A 13,360-nucleotide genomic window follows, 5' to 3' on the forward strand; every position below is an offset into this window, starting at 1 on the left:
TTTACATTTCCAATGCTATCCCAAAAGTCCCCCATACCCTCCTCCTCTCTCCCCTACCCACCCACTCCCACTTTTTGGCCCTGGCTTTCTCCTGTACTGGGGCATATAACGTTTGCAAGTCCAATGGGCCTCTCTTTCCAGTGATGGCCGACTAGGCCATCTTTTGATACATATGCCTTACTCAACATTTCTAAACAGACTGCATCACTAGGCCCATCTCTAACAAGCATGTATTTCTGAGAAAAGGCACACTTTGTTTCATGGTTATGACCACGACACCTGACACAGTAGAGACTGACATGTGCCGGGCCCACTGCTCAGCCTGTGTTCAGCATCTCCAGCCATGCCCAAATCTCTCTCCAGGACTTCCCAACCAAATCCAGTGACGGTGGATTGTGCACAGCTGTGTCTCCTAAATCCATTACTCAAAGCCAGCCTCTCTGCCCAGCCCCTTGAAGAGGAACAAGGCTCCTTGTGAACTGCCCCCCCCCCATCCTAATTGTGTGATGCGTCCTTCTGTTGTTACTCAGCTCCGGAGAGTTTGTGTCTCTGGCGACGTGCTTGTGCATGACAGCGCATCAGGATGCATTTGTGCATGTCTCCCCATCAGTGACAAGTGTCACTTTCTGAGATCATCTGATGATGACAGAACTCTCCATCATAAAAGACACATCTTGTAATTAGTATTAAACGTTCTGTGTGCAAGCCTTTGACACCCATGGTTTCCCCAACTTCTCTCCATCAGTAGTTGTAGAGACTGCGAGTGGCCTTTATTTGAAGGAATTATTGTTCATACACGCATCCATACGGTGATTTAAAACTCTTTTTATCCCAGGTCTTTTACGAGGACTGGCTGTGGCATTCTCTAGCACCGCTTTGCAGAGAGCTTTTCCTTCTCTCTACAGTGGAGCTGCTTGGTGACCTCGGGTCACCATTTCTATTATTAATGGTTACTTTGTGTGTGACCTGTGAGCTCTTTGTATGTGAAATTTTCAAACTCAGAGAAGTGTAGAAACATTTAACTTTCTATAATAGAAATGAGGAAATGCTTGTGTGTTTGTCTGCCTCAACAATGATAAGAAGTAACAAGAGAGTAGACTGTAATCCAGCACTCAGGAGGCCGAGGAGAACTGGGGGCTGGAGGTCAGCCTGGGCTACATAGAGAGACCTTTTTTGATATGGGGGAGGGAGGAAGGAGGGGTGAGAGGAGGACTTTAACTTAACTAAGATGGTACTTAAAGTTGAGAGGGGATACAGTCGCCCCATCTCTTCCTGGAATGCCCTAAAATAGGTTAATGATTGGCAATAAACCTACAAAAGCAACTGGTAACAACAACAGAATCTTCAAGCTGGAAAATCTGAAAGCTTTTCAGTGACAACCAATTTGCAAACCCCAAGAAGCTGCTTTCTAACCGAGCAGTAAAGAAAGCTAAGAAACAAGCTGATCCAGCCACACTCACTGCCCTCCTCACCAAGACACTGGGGGCTGGCAGCATCCCTTTCCCTTAGGGCTGAGGTGAAGACCAAGAGAAAAGGGAGAATGAGTTAAAGTTTGTTTAAGAAACAGATCACAATTTCTTCCCTGCATCCTATGGGAAGGGCCTGCCTCTATCCACCACACCTGTCAGGGACAGTGTGGGTGTGGGGGGAGGGTGGGGTCTCTGCTGAGAAACACCAAGCAGGCCAAGCAGGTCAGAACTGTGTTGTGTTGAAAGCAGGGTGTGTGTGTGTGTGTGTGTGTGTGTGTGTGTGTGTGTGTGTGTGTTAGCCCTCACTCAACAATGAGGTGCCAGCTTCCTGCCCCAAACTGGATGGTTCCCACCATTCTATAACTCCGATCTCAGGAGATCTGATGCTCTCTCCTGACCTTCATGGGCACTAGGCACATAAGTGGTTCACAGACAAACACACAGGCAAAACACATAAAAGGATTTTTTTTTAATTGTGTTAGTGCGTAGGAACAGTGACAGTGGTCAAGCATGAATAACCATTAATAATAGAAATAGTAACCCTTATGTAACTAGAAAGCCTCAGACACTCTGAAGCCTCGGGCTTCCGTTCATTGTTCCCTGTAGGAACAGCCTTTTATCTGAGCTCTGCCTTGCACCAGTAGGCCTAAGTGTCTTTGCCCTATAACCCTTTACAGAAATCCTCCGACTGCACCAACTTCAGAGATTTCTTTGGCTTTCTAGTTCCATCATACTCCACGAAGGGAAGACTCTGTCTTAATGAGAGCATCAGTCTAGAAGGCCAGCAGATCCAATACCAGGAGTTCCAGGAAAAAGAACAGAGGAACCTCATGAAAAAGACAACTCCAGAGAATGTTCCAGATTCCTAGTAACAGGGTTTCCATATTTTAACTGTTAATGTGACCTAAAGTTTAAACAGCATTTACTAAAGGACAGACACATTTCAAGTATATTATAGATGCTAATATATTTAATTTTTACAGCAACCTCCTGATGCTGTTCTATCGTTGCTTGCATTTTGAAGACAAAGGCTTCAAAGTAAAGTAGCTCAGGCCTGATGCTCAGAATGACTCAGGAGAGATGCCAGGGTGCCGTGCTGAGGGCAGCAGAGCTCATGGGGAGATTTCAGAGCACCTAGAAAGGATAACAAGTTTCCAGAGAGAAACAACAGGTAACATACAACGTGTCACATGTAACACTTCTCAAGCCATGATAGTCCATACTTGTAATTCTAGAGCTCCGGAAGCTGAAGGAAGAGGATCAAGTGTTCGAGGTAAGCCTGGGCCACACAGCAAGTTCTGAGCCAGCCTGGGCTACACAGCAAGTTCTGAGCCAGTCTAAGGCAGCAGAGCTAGATCACATCTAATTAAAAATAACAACAACAACAACAACAACAGATTTTATCCATAGCAACATGAGATATTAAAAGAGACTTCTAAATTCTAAGGAAGAAAATAATTTCTAATAAAATCTATAGCTTGGTCAAACTATATGGATCAATAGTACAGACAGTTTCAACATGTGAGACCTAAACAATGAAACAAGCCAAAGCTGGGTGGGACCCAAGCACCAGAAGTACTGACACAGAAGAGAAGGACACCGCCAGAGTGGCAAGGCGAGAGCTCAGGGTCCCCTCTGCAGACAAGCGACTCTGTTTGGACCTGGTTTAAAGGTCTGGGGAGTCATATCGGCAAGGAGAGCAACTTGATAGAATGGTCTGTCCTAGGGTGTCAAGCAAGTATTGATGTGGACAGTACCTAATTCTTGTCCCCATCTCATCCTGGGTGGCTTCTTTATAGGATGCTCAAGACAACAGAATCACATAGAGGGGGTGGGAAAGCAATCCTTCACTATAGATGTCTGTATTGATCAACTAATGCCCTAAAGTGAGAGATTTACCTCAAAACTGCTTGTGGGTACAAAATAAGTGCAACTCTCTGACAGCGGGCCTGATGAATGCACTCTTAATGACATCAATAATCATATAATCATATGGGAGAGGAAACAAAGGACAAATGGAATGTACCCAGAAATCATTCTTTATGCCAACATATTGGTATATATAAAAATGTAACTTGTGGCCACCAGAGAAGGAGCCTCCTGGCTCTTGCACTTAGATTTTACACTAGCTATTTTAGTTGTTATGACTCCTTCCTCCTGGTTATTTAGTACTTCTCCCCCATCAGTGGTCACATCAACCAACGAGCATGAGGTATATAAGACATGAAACCCAGCGAGGCTCTCAGACCCCTGCCTAGTCTATACAAAGCACTATATACCCCTGGCCACACTGGGAGCCCCCTTGGGCCACAATGCCTCGGACTAGACAGCCTAAGTATCCACATCAGACCTGCAGGTACCCTCCTCTGCCCATCGTCGCTGGTGTACCTGCACCTGAGGTCATTCCACAGTTCACAGCATGGAGAAACCAAACACAGTTCAAGTTCGTTCCTTCATCACTTACTAGCACTTCAAGTTTAATCGATTTCAGTGTGCTAACAGAAGAGCCAACTACTGTGCTGCAGACAAAGTCTTTGTGGTCCATCCATAGCCACCATAAAGTGGATGGTCATGACAAGACCATCCTGGAAGAGCAGACTGAGCTGTCTTTGATATAACAGAGAGCCAGAGAGTCAAGTGCTGCCTTCTACAGTGAGCTCACATGGAAGGCTACCTACTTACACACTTCCCCAGATGGATCTACTTGCTGTACTTGAACTCAATTTCCATTCTAGTTCTGACATGTGCGCATCTGCATGTATGCCTGTGTGTGCCTGTGTGTGCCTGTGTGTGCATATGTGTCTATGTGTGCATGTTTGCCTGTGTGTGCCTATGTGTCTGTGTATGTCTGTGTGTGTGTCTGTGTGTACCTGTGTGTGCCTGTATATGCCTGTGTGTGCATGTGTGTGCATGTGTGCCTGTGTGCATGTTTGGCTGTGTGTGCCTGTGTGCCTGTGTGTCTGTGTGTGCCTGTGTGTGTCTGTGTGTGCCTGTGTGCCTGTGTATGCCTGTGTGTGCCTGTGTGTGCATGTGTGTGCCTGTGTGTGCATGTGTGTGCCTGTGTGCATGTGTGTCTGTGTGTGCATGTTTGCCTGTGTGTGTCTGTGTGTCTGTGTGTCTGTGTGTGCATGTTTGCCTGTGTGTGCCTGTGTGTGTGTGTGTGTGTGTGTACCTGTGTGTGCCTGTGTATGCCTGTGTGTGCCTGTGTGTGCATGTGTGTGCATGTGTGCCTGTGTGTGCCTATGTGCATGTGTGTCTGTGTGTGCATGCTTGCCTGTGTGTGTCTGTGTGTGCATGTTTGCCTGTGTGTGCCTGTGTGCCTGTGTGTGTCTGTGTGTACCTGTGTGTGCCTGTGTGCCTGTGTATGCCTGTGTGTGCCTGTGTGTGCATCTGTGTGCATCTGTGTGCATCTGTGTGCATGTGTGTGCATGTGTGCCTGTGTGTGCATGTGTGTACCTGTGTGCCTGTGTGTACCTGTAGGCCTGTGCAGTTTGTTGGGTACACGGCAGGAAGGAAGGTGGGGCAGGACCTGCAGTGCTGCTGTGGCATCTTCCTGTCATCTTCTTCATGTGCACCTTCTACTCTGTCAAGCCCAGAGCAAGCGTTCTGTGTGCAGTAATGGTTTTCCTTTGCTATAATGTCCATTGTAAAACAATACATATTCCACCAGGCATGCTGGTACACACCTGTAATTCCAACACCTGTGAGGTGAAGTGGGCAGAGCGCGGGGTAGAGATGAGCCTGAGCCATACAGTGAGTTCAAAGCCAGCCTGAGCTCCATACCATGACCACCTCTTGAGAAGCAAAACGAAAACCAATCTACTTCTTCCTGTGTGTGCAGCTCACATGGTGCTGAGGGCGTCCCCAGCTCATAGAAGGACAGTATCTCTCGGATCCCTGCTTCCTCCTTCATGCAGAATATTGAAAAGTTCCCAAGAAATTCCACTCTGCTGGGTGCATGAATGAACTGTGGGTGCAGAGAGGGTGGCTTTGTAGAAGATGGTCTGCTCTCATAAACTCCTGGAGTTACTTACCAAGGGGAATGTGCTTAGCATTATCCAGGTACTAAGTGTCCAGCATCCATGTGTGCATGTGTGCATGTGTGCACACGTGTGTATTAAGACCGTACAGCCATCATTAGTTTTGATTAGTGGGGCGAAGCTGCATGGGCGTGAAGGAAGCGTCGTACTTTCATTCTCAGTGGAAACCATGGAAACTGTGAGCCTCCAGGTGACCTGCCAGGCTCATTTGGCAGCGCTTCTGAGGATGACTCGAGAGATGGGTATCCAGGCCATCTCCTCTCATCAGAGAGGCCAGAGACTCCAGCAAGGGAGCCTTAGCAGGGCAAGTCATTGCTCTACTTATGTGTGAGCTCTACGTATCACTTTAATGGAGTGAAAAATCACCTCACATTACCTATTGATTACCCTCCCCAATATGATACCAATAACCGAGGCGGGGGGGGGGGATCTAATGGCTCTGACCACAGCAAAAGGATGAACGAGATCAGAAATCTTATCTTAAGGCCCCTTTTAAAACTCAATTGATTATTTAAAAGATACATTTTGAATGTATCATGGAAACCTCCTGGAGACAGGGGGAAAGTTCCCAAGTAACAAAAAAAAAAAAAAAAAAAAAAAAAGAGACTCAAAACCCAGACTAGATAGATGAAGATGTAAATATGGCTGACTTAGTTACAATGGGTTAATAAGTTTTAAAGGTTTTGTGTGGGGCAACGCAGACTCAACAGAGGGAGAGTCAAGACTTGCAAGGTCAAGCAAATCCCTATATATCTGACGGGCACATGCCCGTTATGACAGTGTAGGTTAGGATGTCTCCCCTTTAGCACTGGATGCCATCAGGAAAATGAATTTCTGCACTGAAGGAGAATCTTCATGGACAGTTCAAAGCGATTGGCTTCACTAGGACAGTCCCAGATAGCCTAGCCTGAGAAGAAAAGTCAAGTCAAAATGGTCCAAAACAGAAACAGTTAAATAAATGATCTCTACAGGATCCCATTACATGACTCCCATAGATAGCACCTATGACACTAATAAAATGACAAAACATGTTACAACCACCATGAATGAAAGTCAGAAGGAAAAAAAAAAAAAAACTAACAACAGAAATACACTCCATTGGCCAGAGAATAATGTTTAAAATTAATAAGGAAAGGAAAGGATGGATCAAAAATATGAGCAAGAGCCTTGCACATGTCACCTCTGATGACTGAAACCCCTGGCTTTTCTACAATAAATAATGAGAAGGCCAGCCTGGTCTACAAAGTGAATTCCAGGACAGCCAGGGCTATACAGAGAAACCCTGTCTCAAAAAAACAAAAACAAAAACAAAAACAAAAAGAGAGAGAGAGAAGGCTTCTGAAAGTCTAGAAGAGGAGGCAGACTGGCTGGGGATCTAGGGACTTGGAACTGTCATGGCAACAAGGGCCCTGAGCTTGCTTGCTTCACCTCTGTCCTGATGGTTTGCTGGAGAAACCCATAACTCAAAACTACATGGACAAAACACCAAGAAAAATTTGCTCTTCCCCAGCCAAAGGGTCAGAAAAGGGAGATTTATAAGACAGAAACCTTTTTGAGACTATCAGTTCTCATCCAGCCAAGCACTGCAGGAGAACCCCCCCCCCAGGAGGGGGGCGTGGCAAGGAGGGAGCAGAGTCAACAGTGGTGGTGGGGGGAGGGAGGAGGGGGGAGGGAGGACATAAAAACAAAGAAACAAAAATACCTCTGCAAAAGAAAAGCCAAATGCAAGCTGGGTCACTAACATAATAGAACTGTGTATAGAATTAAGCAAGTTTGCAAAGTTGAGCAGAGTACATCAAGCCCGGAACACACATCGGGCCCTATCGTAACATGATTGCACCCACCGGACAGCCAGGGCAGGGGCTGAGCACATGGCATCTCTACATCTTGTTTCCACTTTGTTGGTTTGCTGTGCCAGATGGATCCCAAAGGCCTCAGTCACACATTCGAGGCAAGCACTCTGCTTTCCCAGCTAGATCCTGCTTTTTGCACAATGCGTATTGACCTGTGGCAGACCACATTCGGAAAATATAGACCTGGGCAAAGCCCAGAGTTGAAAGACGGAGCCTCAAAGAGCACTTTTCCTCCCCCACGTCCAGAACGCTGGTTACTGTGCAAAAGGACAGGGGCTACGCTAACTGATCTTTTCCATTCACAAACGTGTGTTTCTATGGGAACACCACACCGGGAAGGAGTGTCCATATGGGAGGCAATCCATTTGCACAGTGGTAGGAAGGCAGCCGGGCTGGCAGCTGCCTGAGGAATGTTTTAAATCCTATAGAAAATGGAAGGACAGTCCCAAGGGGATGGCCCGTGTGAGGCAATGCTGATGCCCCCCACAAGCCGGGACAGACTTATTTGCAGAGCAGGGGTCTCTCCGCTCTCACGACTTCTTTTGAATCTTAGAGGAAAGTTGCCCCCTGGCATTTTCAGCCTGCAGCTTGGCTATGCCAGGACCCGCTTTCATCGAGGGTTCCTGGAATGTCTAGCCATTTGATGGGCAGCAAGGAAGACGGGAGTGTCAGCCTGTCGCTCACAGCTCCCACACTTGATTGGTACAAGCTAGCAGAGAGTTAAGTAGACATCTCTCGATGGAATTTGCCTTAATGGGCCTGTTCATTCCCTCTGGACTGCTGGGCCTGGGCTTTTGAGTGTGCGGCAATCAAAGCAGGTCAAATTAGCCCTAATTATACTCGCTAAGTTTCTCACATCGCCATTACATTAAGTGGTAATATTAAATGTGCAACATTTTTTATGCCTCTCATTGCTCACTTACACATCCAATGATACAGAGAAGTTGTTCCTTCTTGTCCTCTCTCATGGCAAAGACCACAGCATGTGAGCAAAAAACTGTATGCCACCTCACTGCTGAGACAGCGGTAAAGGATAGTCCAGTGCCTGAATGATGCTTTTGACCAGAACTGCCCCAGTTGTAAGTGATTTGATATTTTAGGGCTGAGTCTTCACATACTAGTTGGTTATCCCTCCGGGGTAGAATGCTTGAAGCAGGTAAGCACCCTTCCTCAAGTGGGATCCTGAGGCCAAGGAAAACCTTATTAAGAATATTCCTTCTTCAGAGAATCTTTCCTTATAAAAGGGTTTGTCAATATGTCACAGGGGATTAAAATACAAAACCCTTCCATTCAGTAACCCCACCTCCAGGTGTCTTTCCTAAGGAGCAGAACTGTACCCAAAGGTGTTACTTTGTGCATGTGTGCACACTTCAGGGTTGTGTGTGCATGTGCACATGCATGTGTGGAGGCAAGAAGACAATCATGGGGTGTCATTCCTCAGGTGCCAACCCCCTTCTTTGAGAAAGCCTTTCACTGGCCTGGAGCTCATTACGTAGGCTAAGTGGGCTGGCCAGTGAACCCCAGGAATCCACCCATCTCAGCCTCCCTGATGCTAGGATTACAAGCAGTTTTCTGACTGAGCTCTCTCCCTAGTCCTGTTTACGAAGGTTTTTATGGCCAGGGCATTCATTTCAATGTTCGTTATTAATAGGGAAAGTTTGGGAACACCAGATCTGCTCAGCGAGAGGAATGATGAAATTATGGTATAGTCCATGTGGGGGAATTTCTGGGCAGCCATTACCAAATCCAATTTTCAAGGATTATTTAATGACATTGGAAATGGTCTCACTATAATGTTAAGTAATGAACACAAGACACTAGTGGGATTGCAGACTAGAACAACCTCTATGGAGGGAAACTTGGCAGGCTATCCCATGATTCCATGCCCATTACCCTTTGACCCCGTGGGTTTCCTTCCAGGAACCTATCCCAAAGCTGCACGGACAGAACACAAAAGTAGCATAGCAATACGCACTCCTTACTGCGCTACCATGTGCAACAGCAAGAGCAGCCCTGTTGCCATCACTGGGTGACTGACTGGATACAGTCCAGATATACACCATGCTGTGGTATACCGCCTTTTGTATATGAGATAAATACAAGCTGTGTGAAGCTGCTGCCTATAAAGCATGGAGTGCTGTTTATAGTAAAACCTTATGAATGACTGGAAGGTGTAGATTTTAAGTAATGAAAGGCTAGAGTAGCAACCATCTTTACTAAAGCAGGCAAATCAGTAACGGTTGTCTACTCTCAGTCGTATGCATTGTATTGTGTACGTTACACTTTGATCACTTTGATACAGCTAACATTTCAGTAGGTTTGACACCAGCGTCAACAAACATGTCAGCAATATGCTCACACTCTGTGATGTGGAACCTCTGTGGCTCCACTTTTATCTCACGGGACCACGGCCATATAGGCAGCCCATCATCGCCTGAGGCAGGCAGTACATGGCTTCAGTACATTATCAAGATTCTGAAATTAGTACTACAGGCAATCTTAGGACAAGTACTCTCTCCACCACTGTAGTGGCTATTCCTGGTTGTCAACTTGACTCTATTTGGAATGAACTACAATCCAGAATTGGAAGGCTCACCAGTGACCCTTATCTGGAGACTTGGAGATAGAAGTTTCTGATCTGGATCTTGGTATGGAGATCTTGAGCCTTAGTGGCTATGGATTCCAGAAGATTAAATCTCCGAGTTTAAGGAACACACCTTTAATCCCATGAGATAGGCATGCTGATCTCTGCATTCAAGGTCAATTTACAGAGCATGAACCAGGATAGTCAAGCTTAGGCAGTGAAGGATTTAGAAAACATAAAGCCAGTGATAATGTAATAGTACAAGGGGATCATGTTCTAGTTCCTGTAAGCAGCAGAACTTGGCAGCTTCAGCCATGTGGTTCTGGCTCTAGAGTTAAGAATGGAAGGAACTACTGGGAAAAATTGATGCTGGTTAGCTGAAGCTAAGGAATTAGCAGTGATTAAGAAGAGACCAGCATCACTGAGGTGAAATCTTCTGGAAATTGTTTTCTGGGAGCACAAAGAAGCTGTGTTCCAGAGATACCCAAGGCTGTACCTCATGCTGCGGCTGGACTTGGTAATGTGTAAGAGTCACTCAGGTGGTACTGCTTGTGAAGGAATGAACGGATCATGGAGAGAAGCTGAGGCTTAGCACTGTGAGAGGCCAGGGAAAGCCATTGGAGAAGGTGAGGCCTCAGCTGTAGTTGATGGCCCAGGACTGAAGGGGTCATGCAAAGGATTTGATGCTTGGCACCCTGAAGAGAACCTACGAGAGGCTATTGGTGAGGCCTGATTGGAGTGGAACACCCCAGTGTATTGGAGATGTCAGTACCATGGGATGATCACCAAGAACAGCAGCCGTAGTGGAGTGGATCAACCTAAACTTAGAGTGCTACAGAGGGCAGAGCTGGAAAAGTGATGCCAGCCCTTAGGAGGAGTCCAAAAGATCAAGTGGAATCCCAGACACTGAAACAAGAAGCTGTAACATTGAAATTGCCTTGGAGACTCAAAGATGTTAAAGATGCCAGAGCCATGGGATACATGCTGAGGAAAGCTGCTAACAGGGAGTGGAACCAGCCCAGGAGAAAGCAGTTTGTTGCAGTCAACAAAGATGAAAAAGGAGTGGAGATCTGAAGACTGCTTTGACATCAGCCATGGAGATGCAGAGTTTGGAGTTTGCCCAGCTGGTTTCCTGCCTTGCTTTGGGGATTACAGTTAATTAAGTTGAATGAATCTCAGAAGAGACCTTGAACTTTGGACTTTTAACATTGTTGCAACTGCTATAGACTATGAGGACTTTGAAAATTGGACAAAATGCATTTTGCCTTATGCTATGTTTAAGTATGGCCCCCATAGACTCATGTTTTTGAACAAGTCTATGGGGACCAGGGAGTGGAATGTGATGGTTTGTATATCCTTGGAGCAGGGAGTGGCACCATCTGAAGGTGTGGCCTTGTTGGAATAGGTGTGACCTGGTTGGAATGTATTGTATGGTAAGGTGCACATTTCTTTCTTTTTTTTAAGATTTATTTATTTATTATATGTAAGTACACTTTAGCTGTCTTCAGACACCCCAAAAGAGGGCATCAGATCTTATTACAGATATTTCTGAGCCACCATGTGGTTTCTGGGATTTGAACTCATGACCTCTGGAAGAGCAGTTGGTGCTCTTAACCACTGAGCCATCTCTCCAGCCCCAGGTGCACATTTCTAAATGTGCTAGTTTCAGGTTTTAGGCCACAGACTCACTCTTCAGAGAATTTTCACAGAAAAACAAAGAACAGCTTTGAAGTTTCACTAGTATTATTTTATTTTTTTTATGTGCATGAGTGTTTTGCCTGCATGTATGTCTATCAGCCACATGCATGCCTGGTGCTGAAAAGGATCAAAAAAGGGCATCAGATCCCCTGGGACTAGAGTTTCAGCACATGGGTGCTGTGAATCAAACCCGGGTCCTTTGCCAGAGCAACAAGAGCCTCTTAAGCACTGAGGCAACCCGGATCCAAGGATGCTACACTCAGGAAAGATGTACAGTAGAGGAACCAGGCCAGTACACCCACAGATCAATCTTACCATCAGCAAGCCTGAGAAAACAAGATGCTGCCCGCCTCAGGGTGCGATGCAGTGTGATGATGCTCCCAACGTAGAGTCAAACTTTTACGGAAAGAAACAAAACCTGCTGAACTGACTCATCAGCTCTATCTTTAGCCTAGAGCACACATCACAGTGAGAAGACACTGGCAAGACCACCTCTGACCCTGGCCAATCAACACAGCACTGCGCAGCACAGCTGGAACTACTGGATCCACAAGCAGACACAAGGGCTCTCCACTCTCCTGGAAAATGTGTGTTTAAGTCTCTCAAAAGTATAAGCCTGCCACACTCATGTTAGGGGCTCTATGGCTTCACGATGGCTTCACACCCACCCAGTGAACACCCACGACCCAGCAGCAGTGTAAAGAACAAGATCAAACGTGGCTTGGTCCTTTTCAAAGTAGAGAGCCTTGGAAAGTGGGGAACAAAGACACAAAGCAGCAGAAAACAAAACAAAGCAAAATCTCCTGGCTAAGCCAGGCTATTGTGCTGCTGTGGCCAATACAAAGGGCACACCCAGAGCCATGCATCTATGTGGCTTCTAATAACGTTTATTTAAACACATAAATAGTGATTCTCTATTGGAATCCACTCTATATTACATATCAATATATCTTCAAATGTAAAATGCTGATCATCTAAGCATAATCAAACAAGTGTGTAAGGAGGTGGGCCCAGGTCTAGATTGTGAATGTATTTAACACGTGAACTGCCTAAAATTTGTCTCAGACTCTTCTTGTTTGGGACCCCAGATGATCATCAAGTACTACAGAAGAGCTTTCTGTCTGTCTCTAACCGTGGGAAAGGAGATGGGGCTGGGCTGAGCGGCCCCAGCTCGGCTCACTGCTGCTGGGCGCAGGCTGATTTGCTGCTTCTCTTGACCCTGGACGCCCTCTGAGAAAGTCCCCTCACGCATCTCCTTCCCTATCCAGGGCATAAAACATAACAATGGGAAAATGTTCGGAGAACTGGAAGAGGATTGTAACATTTTTAAAATATATTCTCCAAGTAGATATTGTTTTCCCCTAGTCAACGTTTCTTATTTCCCAATTCTTCTTCTAGAATTGTTCCTAAACCACTCTGGGATGCAGTTTGAATAAAAGACTCTGAGAGTAGATTATATTTTCAATTAGAGATTATTTAGTTTTCTATTTACTATATGGCATTAAAGAAAGGATTTTTCTACTAACTTAAGAAAGTTTAATTTTAATGCCAATAAAACCGAAACATTGTTTCTGGAATGTTCTTTGAGAACTAGAGATATTAAGTTCTTATAGTTCTATGCAAAACCTCTGCTTGATTTTAGAAAACATGATATAGTCAGGCCTTATGTCCCAATCTCATTTCTGCTGCCTTAGTAATAATATAAAAAAATAAAGT

General features: G+C 45.6%; 1 protein-coding gene across 1 annotated transcript in view; it reads right to left on the reverse strand.

Moving 5' to 3' along the window:
* Window positions 1-13,360, reverse strand: part of Katnal2 (katanin catalytic subunit A1 like 2) — a 70,643-nt gene that overhangs the window by 5,039 nt on the left and 52,244 nt on the right. The gene's annotated exons all lie outside the window — the stretch shown is intronic.

Source organism: Mus caroli, unplaced genomic scaffold (genome assembly GCF_978045245.1).
Source record: "Mus caroli unplaced genomic scaffold, Mus_caroli_1 scaffold_19, whole genome shotgun sequence".
In the NCBI taxonomy this organism is placed as follows: Eukaryota; Metazoa; Chordata; class Mammalia; order Rodentia; family Muridae; genus Mus; species Mus caroli.